This window comes from Maylandia zebra, linkage group LG2 (genome assembly GCF_041146795.1).
Source record: "Maylandia zebra isolate NMK-2024a linkage group LG2, Mzebra_GT3a, whole genome shotgun sequence".
Classification (NCBI taxonomy): Eukaryota; Metazoa; Chordata; class Actinopteri; order Cichliformes; family Cichlidae; genus Maylandia; species Maylandia zebra.
The window spans coordinates 38426249-38437521 of record NC_135168.1 but is presented as its reverse complement, the minus strand read 5'-3'; the positions used below and the strand labels follow the sequence as shown (position 1 = coordinate 38437521).

Here is an 11273-nt window from a genome sequence, read left to right as displayed (position 1 = left end):
GAAAAGTCAGCAGCTAGGAGAGAATTAGAGGAGAAATTAAGAGAAGTTTTTAACACATAAAATTGGGGCCAACAAACTTGTGGAGGTTGGGAAAGCGCCCGGAGCATCACAACAAAAGGTGAAACAAAAACACACACACGCAATGAACAAACAGCTTACATTCATGAACACGTGAAGATTTTCCAGCAAGGTTAAATCAGCGAAACTTAGCATACACCTGTTGTTAAATGATAAAGGTTATCCACTACTAACGAATAAACTCTCTGGGTTGCAGGACAACAACTTAACTTCAAAAATAAGGACACTGGTCTGACCAACCAGTGATGACACGACAAATTTAGTGAGTAAAAGAGTCAAATTGTGACATGTTTTCTGCTGATTGATTAATACAAGTGATTGCTGAATGAAAGAAAATTCCATTTTTGGGGTTTTAAACATGATCTTAAGGATTTTAACATGTACCTGTGTTGTCCTGCCAGCTTGGTGGGTTATGAGTTGATTATATGTTATATATATATATATTATATTATATGGTGAGAAAAAACAAAAAAAGGGGGAGAGAAGGCTAACACAGGGCCTGGCCCCGTTGTTCCTCCCCTCTCTGAATAACACAGCCAACACAACATTTCATGACAACATCACCCGTTCGTCCGTTTTTGTTTTGTTTTTGTTTTGTTTTTGTTTTGTTTTTTCTCTTTATGCTTGATTACAGGCTGCTTTGTCGGCCCGGAAAGCCGAGGCTGACCTGGACTCCTGCTCTCCCCTCCACCATCTTTGCTCACTCCTCTACCATCTTTGATGTGACCCTGACCAAATGCTACAGCAGCTGGACCGACAACAACAACCTGAAAATGTCAACAGTGCTGCAGGAAAACGATCTCATACAGCGGAGACGGAGAGCGTTAAATCCAAGGCCCGTTTCACTACACAGGGGAGATTTCCAGACAGCTTCAGCTGACAGAGCTGTGACGAGACGCCCATTAAGCCCAGATGAAAAGTGAGGCCGAGCAAAGGAATGCTGACCTTAACAACGCTGCATTAAAACTGTGCAGGACAGTGACGGACCAACACGGATGATCGGGCAGCAAAAAGGGCGTGCCAGAGACAGGAGTAACTGAGGTCAGGAGGCACCTCAGAATGGACAAAAGCACCAGAAGAAAATAAGCTGAAGGCACAGGTGTCGGGGCTCGGCCAGGAGCTGACCTCTGAGAAGAGCCGAACAGCAGAGCCGCAAAAGGCCGTGGAGCAAAGCAAGGACAACATCAATGGACTTCAATCTGACTTGTACGGAAAAGACGCTGAGGCTTCTGCCCTCGGTGGGAGTTCAAGGCATCAGAGCAGAAACTGAACATGGCTCAGGAGGAGCTGGCTGACAATCGAACCCATCAGTCAGGCTTGGAGTCCCAGACACAGGACTTGAAATCAGGCCGGAGCTCGCTGGAGCAGGAGGTCGCCAAACCTGACGGAAAAAGCGCCAGCAGCATGAAGCCAGCCCTGAAGGAGCTACGGAAGCAAAAGGGTCAAGTTAAGGAGGAGCTGAACAAGGAGAAGATGCAGGACACTGGAGAAAAGGACTTCCTCAATTGGGGCCAGAACCAGTATGGACAGAACTTTGAGCAGCAGCACCAATGGATGCAAACAGACGGAGATGGAGGAGGGCAGGACCCCAGGGCACGCTTCAGGCCGCGGTTTACCCAGAACACCAGAACAGGAAAGTGATGAACACAAACACACACAAACACACACATCTACATGCACTGACTCAGAACGAAGAGAAACACACACATGAACACATATGCACTCATTGATTGAGTGAGAAATGATGCATACACACACGCTGATGCAATGAAGAATGCTTTACTAACAAATGCTGCACACAAACATCCAAATACAGAATCTGTTACAACAACAAAAAGCCATTGATTGTTTATTGGTTAAATGCATTTCATGTCACCCAGAGTGCGTTTGTGTAGATTTGGGGGACAATGTCTAAGGCGGTTTGGTTATGAAAACAATGTCTGTGCGTGATGTCTGTTTATGGCTTAATTATACATGAAGGTAAGTGTAAATGGTTATTTGTTTCTATCTGATGACTTTGTTTCAATCGTGTTATGAACACAAAAGGCACAGGTTTACTGAATATGAAAAGGTTGTGTTGATTTAACTCAGTTGTTTAAGTTTCTACCAAAGCAAAACATTTGTGTGTAGCCCGTGTCCTCTATTGAATCGAGTAAGTCTGACATGTTTTTGTCAGTGCAAAAAGGAGTTACGGTATCTGTGCTCCTACACAGTATTGTCCCGCGAGGGAGAAAAACTTTCTGGTGAAGTTTTGGTTGATTTTTGGGTTTTGCTTGACACTAGGTTGATTTTATCAGTGAGGTTTGGATTGTTTTCTTTCTCTAAGAGAGAGAAAGATGGTTTGTGCTTGGACGTGTTTTGCAATGAGCCCCAGTATTTGTTACTATATGAGTATTTTATTGGTTACGTTTGTTTTTGTTGTTGTTGCAGTGCACTGAAATAAGAACATCTGAGAGGTGTGGTCCACCGGTGGTGATAGTTTGGTATTTTGTGAGCTCCTGATTTAACAAATCAGCTCTTTAATCCAGGCCTGAGAGATTGAACTTTAAAGCGCTATAAAATATTCTTTCTGAAAGCAGTCGCAAAGTGTTTTCTCCATGATTATAATGGGTTTGGGAGAAATTCACTTATATGGGACATTGAACCACATGAGAAGTTCTGACCCTAAGAGGATTGCAGCGAGTCAATCCAGTCCAAAAACAAGGAAGTGTTTTCCTTTAAAATGATGACGTCATCTTGCTGGTGATGGAGTCTTGAATAAGTTGCGCGTGAGACTCTATTATCAGCAACAACTGGTATGAATGTGTGTGAAAGTATGCATGTGACTGGACTGTGATGGACTGACGACTAAAAGTTTTAACTGACTGAGACAAAAACGATACTGACTTTAGAGTTAGTAAAAACGTCTACAAACAATTCACCCAGCCTGTAAAAGAAGGGTGGATGTTTTGTCTTGCTTTGTTTTGTTTGGCAAAGAACAGAAGGATGATAGAGACGAAGGGGGAGGCTGTAACTTCACAGGAGTATAAACTGCAGACTTAACCCTTTAGTTGCTAAATTTGGAGTTACTGAGGTTTGCCTTAGAAAAATTGTGTTTGAATAACTGTGTTTTAATTAATTATATCATTTATATTGTTGGGAATGTTAAAATGCTAAAGTGAAGAAAAGCTTTGATTTCACTCATGACTGAACATCTTATTATTAATCATTGCGGGCCACTGTAAAAAGTCAATTAACTTTTATGGAGGTTTTAAAAAAAAAAAAAAAAAAAAAAGAATAACAGGGGAATGATAGACTTGTCACACTCAAAATGGAGATATGTAATGATCAGTGGCGTCGTTAGGCCTATTTTAGGGGTGCTGAAGCCTCCCTAAAATATTCTTAAGCCCCCCTAAATAATTTGGTGGGGGTTTTTTTTAGTTTTTTTTTTTTTTTTAACTTATTCGATTTTTTTTTACAGAACTTGCAGACAAATTCAATATAAAGATGCAGGAATATGAGTTTAAAGAAATAATAATATAAACCTGTCGCTATTCACACAAATATGATCATAACTCGGTTGGTCCCTTTCGCTTTACATTGTTAAGGTAGCGTCAGTGCTTCGTTATCCAATCCGTTCCAGTTGTTCACAGGGGACATCCACATGACTGAAAATCCAGTCCTCGTTTTCACTGCTACTTTACACTCCGCTCGTATACACCTGCGGACACACTAGCGTACATGTGGCAAACGGCAAGAAATCATGGATATACGCAAGTTTTTCAAGAAAGTAAGTCTTCATCACTGGCTGGTAGTAACAATTAGTTAGCTCCAGCTAACAGCAGAGAGTCCCATGTAAATAATGAACCAGGTGTTCCCCATTTTGTAAATAAAAACCTGGCTAGCGCACTAAGTTAAATTGTTAGCATAATTTTAATTTCTGTCACTCGTTTTAGCTCTGAAAAATCCAGCTGAGCTCATTCAGGTATAGTTATCATCAGTGGAAATAATAATAATCATCACTCCATCCCCATTAACCTGTAGGAGTCAGGGCAGAGGAGCACAGAGAGGCAGAGGGGAGAGACGTCTGCTGGAGAGGTGAGTCAAAGGATGGAGTCATTTGTGATGCAGACAGTCTGATTAGAATTTTATGGGACTCAATATGGATATGAAATATGAAACATTTCAGTCACGGTACAACATATAAGACCTGTTTAACTTGAGCTTTTATTTAGGAGAGTCAAGGTTAGAAAGTGGAGAGAGCAAAGAGAGAGAGATATATATAAGTCAAATTAGCCTGACTCACATATTTTTGAGGGTTCTATTTTAATATTACTTCAATTCAAGTAATTTAGTAATATTTTTCAGGGCTTTAAATTGCAACCATTTTAGTCACATGCGTGCTCAAAATATAATGTTTGTAACTTCAAAATATTTGGGAGCAACAAATTACTGTGGAGCGGGAGCAGAAGTCATGATATTAGCAATTTACATTACAATTCAGTATGTTTTAATGTATCTTGAAGGGTGAGGCAGAAGGAGTGGCTGAGGGAGAAAAAGGTCAACAGGCAAGTTCAAGTCAGAGAGAGCAAGGAGAGACAGAGGAGCTGCAGCAAATGGATCGAGAGGCAGAGGAAGATCAAGTTATTACAGAGAGAGGAGAGCAAACAGGCCAAGAGAGGGAAAATGATGAAGCAGCTGCAGCAACTCATTCTACTACAGGGTTTGATTTAGGTGACAAAGACACAGGGCCCAGACAGGTGAAGCTGAAGAGCTATCCACATGATACGTTTGGTACACAGAAGCGAGCATTTAACCACAGCTGGTTTGAAAAGCACAACTGGTTAGAATATTCAGTCAACCAGAATGCAGCTTTCTGCTTCCCATGTAGAGTGTTTGGCAAAAACATCAAACATGATAGTTTGGTCAGTAACGGTTGCAAGAACTGGAAGAAAGCTTTAGTCATCTTTGGCAAGCATGAGATGGCACAAACACATAAGGACAGTGTTGTTACATGGAAAAGCTACCAGGGAACTAGCAAACAGGGAAACGTTGCACAGATGATAGCAACTGCAAATGTGAGTGAGATAGTCGAAAGAAGAGAGTATCTCAGACGAATTGTTGCAGTCTCCTCTATGTTAGGGAGACAGGGACTCCCTTTTCGTGGCCATGATGAAGGTGAAGACAGCCCAAACAGAGGGAATTTTCTTGCATGCATGGAGCTTTTGAAGGAGTTTGATCCTTTTCTTCAAAAACATAATCCCCCATCAAATGCACAGTATATCTCACCATCATCCCAGAATGACATGATTGACTGTTGTGCCCAGGAAGTTACTAGTGTCATTGTATCTGAAATGACAAAGTCTAAAGTCTATTCCATCATGGTGGATGAGGCAAGGGATAAAAAGGCAGAGCAGTTAGCTGTTTGTGTCAGGTACGTGTCAGAGGGGGCAGTGAAGGAGCGTTTCCTTGCACTTGCAGAGATAAAATCATTTGATGCCCAGTCCATTGCAAATGAGATTCAGCAGCAGATCCAAAACTATGGTCTTGCAGAGCTTAAGTGTGTAGCACAAACATATGATGGTGCAGCCGTTATGAGTGGCTCCACTGGAGGTGTACAAGCACATTTTAGAAGGCTCCATCCTGAGGCTATCTATGTGCATTGTTATGCTCATCAACTCAACCTGGTTTTGTGCAATACTTGCAAGGCTGTCCCAGAGGCTGTGGAGCTTTTCAGCTTGTTGGAGTGTGTGTATTCTTTCTTCAGCACCTCCCTAGTCAATCATCATAAGTTCATGGAGACTCAGGCAAAGCTTGGATTGACAAAAACTGAGCTTGTGCAACTTTCAAACACTCGCTGGGCATGTCAGTTGCGATCAATCAGTGCAGTTCTTGAGACATTGCCTGCCATTTTGGAGTGCCTATCTGCAATTGGATCCCCCATAGCTGTTGGTCTCAGAGCAAAGCTCTACAAGTTCTCAGCAGTCTATGCACTACTGATGTTTCAGTCGATTCTGTCTGTAACCGAAGGACTCCACAAATTCCTGCAGAAAGAGACTTTAGACCTGGCAGAAGCTTTTATCTGCAAACAAGCTGTGTGTGACACACTTAAGGGCAAACACTCAGATGCATTTGCTACAGAGCTGTATGAGAAAACCAAGGCCCTGTGTAACACCCACAGTATCCCTGAACCAGGTGCCAAGACAAGGCACAAACAGAGGAAAATGGAGGATTTTGTCCTGGAGGCAACTGTGGGTTCACGCACTGAATTGAACAACTCAGACACATTGAAAAGAGAGTTACTTTTCCCTTGTGTGGATCGGCTGGTTGGCGAGCTTGATCAAAGATTTTGCAGTGTAGATGCAGGGCTGCTAAAAGGCGTCCAGGCATGCAGTCCTAAATCTGAGAACTTCTTGAGTGAACCACACTTGAATGAACTTGACCTGAAAAAAGAGGAGGTTCTGGTGGCCAGAAACTTTCTTACCCGGAAAACAGAGGCTGGATGTCCACCCAAAAATATGTTGTCTGTGTACAACCTCCTTGATTCAGACATGTTTCCCTCTCTGAAGGCAACCATCCAAGTTGCCCTAACAGTGCCTGTCAGCAGCTGCTCGTGCGAACGGTCCTTTAGTGCACTGCGTCAGCTGCACTGCTGGCTGCGTCAAACAATGGGTCAGAAAAGACTTCACAGTCTTGCAGTCATGTCTATTGAAAAAGACACGCTTTAGCATCTGAGTCACAACAGAGTGATTGACCGATTTGCCACTCTTAAAAACAGACGTCATTCTTTGATGCTTCCACCCACCAAGTAACTGGTGATTGCAGCCAGAAAAATGTACTTTTTTATTTTCAGTTTTTTTCTTGTTATTGATGCGGCAAACACATTTCCTCTGTTTTTTTGTTGTACTGTATTATAAAGCAGACTTAAATAAAACAATAGATCTATTGGTGGCCTAGGATGTTTAATCTGTCCAAAAAAGTAGGAAAACAATTTCTCAGTCTTTGTTTTCTGTTTGTGAAATTTTGTGCTCATTCTCTACGTTCGTTCATGTCGTGTGCATCTCTTGGGGGCTAAGCCCCCCCTGTCCTTAAAACCTAGTGATGCCCCTGGTAATGATAAAGACTGGGCCCCGTCTTTTAGGTCCTTTCATTGAAATAGTCAATAATTCAGAAAAAGTAGAGACATAGCCGACAGGGGCATGCGACATGAGGTGGTGCTGCATAAGAGTAGGAGCCAAATAAAGAAAACTATTGTTCTTAGCTTTGAGAAATTCAAATTAAAATGTACCATTGCACTCAGAGGATCAATATGAAATTCAATATATCTTAATTTTGTATAAAGTACATGACTGATGACTGTTCTGTTCTGAGCTTTTGTTTTTACAGCACCCACTTGACCACACCAACAGTTTCTCGCCACCAACAGGGGGTACTTGCAAAGAATAGGGAGGAATTGAACTCAAGACTGAGAAAGGTAAGCCCCAAAAGGGGGTGATAACACCATAACTTTCACTTATTCCTGCTCCAAATTCTCAAAAGTTGACCCCAAACATGAGAAAGTCTTCAAACCTTTAGAGACAGAGTGGAGTTCTAGATAAATGTAATGTGCCAAACCACATGCAAAGGGAGCATTTGAATCGATAAGATGGTGAAATAACACGCAGTAAAATGTTGATAATATTGATTATGTTTATTCCAGTGTGCAGAGCAAGGTTATTAGTATTAAAGAAAACAAATGAAATAACAAAAACTAGAAGTGGAAAAACATTTGTGCTAACGGAAATAAAATAAAAACAAAAAAAAGGAAAACTAACTAAAACTAGAAAAATTTGCATTTCCTGTGAAAAAGCAGTGTGGATGCTTTAAAGCTGAAGCTGCATGCAAAAAGTAGCTGAAAAAAGCTGAAAAGTAGCAGAAATTGTAAGAAACTTTGCAGAAGCAAAAGAACTTTGCGAAAATCTAATAACTTAGTAAAACTGTAATATCTTGGAGGAAACATAATACTTGGCAGAAATACAATAGCATAGCAGAACTTAGCAGAAATATTGTAACTTACCAGAAACATGATAACTTCTCAAAAGTATAAGAATTTAGGGGAAATAGTATAAGATAACAGAAAAGAAATATATTTAACCAAAAATACTTAAACATTACAGAAACACTAGGATTTAGAAAAAATAGTACAACATAGCAGAAAATACTGTGATTTACCAGAGACGCTGTGATGAACTATGAATATTGTAATTTTAAATTAATGCTATATTTAGCACATCTACTGTAACATGACATTCCCATTTCCCTCAAGCCAAGAGCATAGCAACCATAACAACGCATGTATTTTGTGAAAAATCACAATTTTGCAACTCAAAACGTAGAGAGGGATAAGATGAAAACGGTAAAAGATATGAAAAAGCTGAATCATACATGAATAGCCCAATAATTCATGTACATTTTAAAGTTTGAATGGTTGCTCTAGCCGAAAGGATGGGGTAGTAGTTAAAGTTTCAAAAAAACAAAAAAAAAAAAACAAGCAAGGTTTGGCAGAATTGCGGAAGTTTCCCATTCATTTCAATGGGACAAATTAGAAGAAAAAGCTTAAATTTTTTAAAGAAAAAATATCAAAAGTTATGGCCGGAAAGAGCAAAAATAGCAGAATAGATTAAAATTTAAACGGTGAAAATAGCACAAAATTGTGGAAGTAATAAAGAATAAAGAGAAACAGGATCTTAATGGTGTGGATGCTTAAAGCATACACACAACTAACTGAATGTATAGCAAAATGTGTTTAATTTTCATTGATGTCAATAGTCAAGAATGAAAATGAAATTTAGTTTCCAGATTTTTCCTTGCTGTCTCATTATGCCAGCAGGTGGTGGTACGTTAGTCGAGTCATCTGTGCTGCTGCCAGTGGTGCCAACTTAGCGACTTTGTCGCTATATTTAGTAAGTCTCCAGACCCCTTAACAAAAGATGTGATAGCGCGTATCACTTTTACTCTCAACAAGCAGCGGGGCTATAACGCAGTCAGTTCTTGTTTTACCGTTTTACTCTTATGCTGTTTTATGGATCACAAGGTTTAAAATTAGTTATAAACCCACACACACGAAGTAACTCCACAGGAGTGCCTATTTCGGATCACTTTTGCCGGTCCAAGCCCAGGTGAAGGAGCAGGGTTGGAATTGTGTCAAAAAACAACAAACAATAATGGCAAAACAAATTTAACTTGTAGTTCTAAATAGACTCTAAATGCAGTTAGGACGTTTTTTACCCACTTTATGTCTCTTCCACGATGTTATTTCTCTCTCCAACAATTTGGGTTACAATGAGGTTAGCATGACCAATTATGCAAAACTAGGCGATGGCGTCATTCAGCGACTTTTGGAGACTTCTAGCGATTTTTAGCACAACCAATAGCGATTTCCCCTCTGTGAGGAGTTGGCGACACTGGTTTCTGCGTCGTCCTCATGCAGAATCATGTCAGGAAAAGTTGGGAGAGAGCAACAGAGTTCAATTTGGGATTATTTTGAATATGACTGTGTTTTGGTTAAAGCAAGTGTCTTTTAGTGGAAAGAGACAAATTATGAGGGATATTTATAAAATGGGAAAAAATCCCACAAACCTTAAAGTGCACTTGAAAAGCTCACACAAGGAGGCTAACCTAGCTTACCTTGAAAAGGTAAGGGAGTACACTCCCCTCCACTCAACCACTCATCCCTCATCCCCAGAAAACAGACGCTAACCTCAGACAAGGCAGCGTGACGCATCCCGAGGCAACAGGACGGGAACATCTAGACAACGGTGTGAGTCAACTGCCTTCACAAAGTTTATCAATTCACCTGAACCAAAATTACGAACACCCGGTGCTGTAAGAGTTAATAATTTCAATACCTAAAGATAAGTAGCGGAGGAGCATGACTGATATGATGAAACTGGAATTTTGTTACACTTAATTATTGCAAACACAATTAAAACTAAACTGAAACTGAGGATTTTCAAATAATAAAAACTAAACTAAACTAGCACATAGTTGGTAAAAACTAATTAGAAATGGATATAAAATTGAACATCTGACGTCAAAGCTAAATAAAGAGATAAACTAATGAAAATTGCAATACTATTAAAACTCTGGTGCAGAGGTTGGCAAATCTGACCAGATTATGATATGAAATGGATTGTCAGAACAGTCAGCGTTAAAGTTGCCTTTGACAGTCCAGATTAAGATGGCATTGAGCATCTTTAGGGCGGAAAAAGATTGGTGTGACCAAGGTGTGGTTTGGCTTGTTGTAAGTATATTTCATGATCATGTTGCTCTGGATGGACCAGTTACCAGGGCATGGAAGGAGGACAGACTCATTAAATGAAGAGAAGGAAACTTCTGGGATTGGAAATCCTCTGGGTGAGTGGTTGACTAAAAGCATGCATGAAATAAAAGCTATTTTGATTTTGATTGGTAATAGATTGATAATTAGCCATATTTACAGCTGTATTGACTTGTTGTGGACGCAGTCTACTTCATGTTTAAGCACTCTAATTAACAGATTGAAAATAGTGACATTAAAGGAAAAGCATGCAGCGCCACCCTTTCAGACGCCAGTGACGGTGGAGCTCAGTGATGAATCAGGTGAGCTGCATTCATGGCTGAATCAAAACTAAGTTTCCCCTGCTGTGATCAGTGAGGGAAAAATGGGGGGAAATAAAAAATTTAAAAGAGGCTGGTAAAAGATACATTTATGTACGTTATATGTGAAGTAAAAGAGGTAAAAAAAAGGGGTGGTTTTACTGTGATTTCAGCATCAGTATTATTATTGCACCAGAATAATAATAATAATAATATAACAAGCATTGCATTAATGATTTATTGAAGCTTTCGACATTGTACTAACTTTTGTGTTGCAGTGATGGTTATAACCTAAGGTTAATCTTCTATTTACAGGTGTCGGAATAATGTGATCTTTCATTGCCGGTGTAACCATGATCATCTCACACATTGCAATCTGTTGCTCATTATAGAGTTGTGTTCAAAGTCAATAAAGGGTTAAGAGCCACAGTCAGCGCTATGTCTGAACTGATACATGGGGGGGAAAGGCTTCGAGCATAGAAGGCCGCACGCGCTTACATAACACTGATATCATTTTTTCAGTCATTCTTTGTGATCTTTTTTCAGTTATATCCTTTGCTAAGGTTTAAGTAGTGGCAGTTAATTAAACGACATACATT

General features: G+C 40.1%; 1 long non-coding RNA gene across 1 annotated transcript; it reads left to right on the top strand.

Annotated features, from left to right (window-relative positions):
• Positions 1-3536: 3536 nt before the first annotated feature.
• Positions 3537-5168, top strand: LOC143413946 (uncharacterized). The gene is made up of 3 exons (XR_013094505.1): positions 3537-3847; positions 4102-4155; positions 4584-5168. It is a non-coding gene; the product is annotated as an uncharacterized LOC143413946 (long non-coding RNA).
• Positions 5169-11273: the final 6105 nt, after the last annotated feature.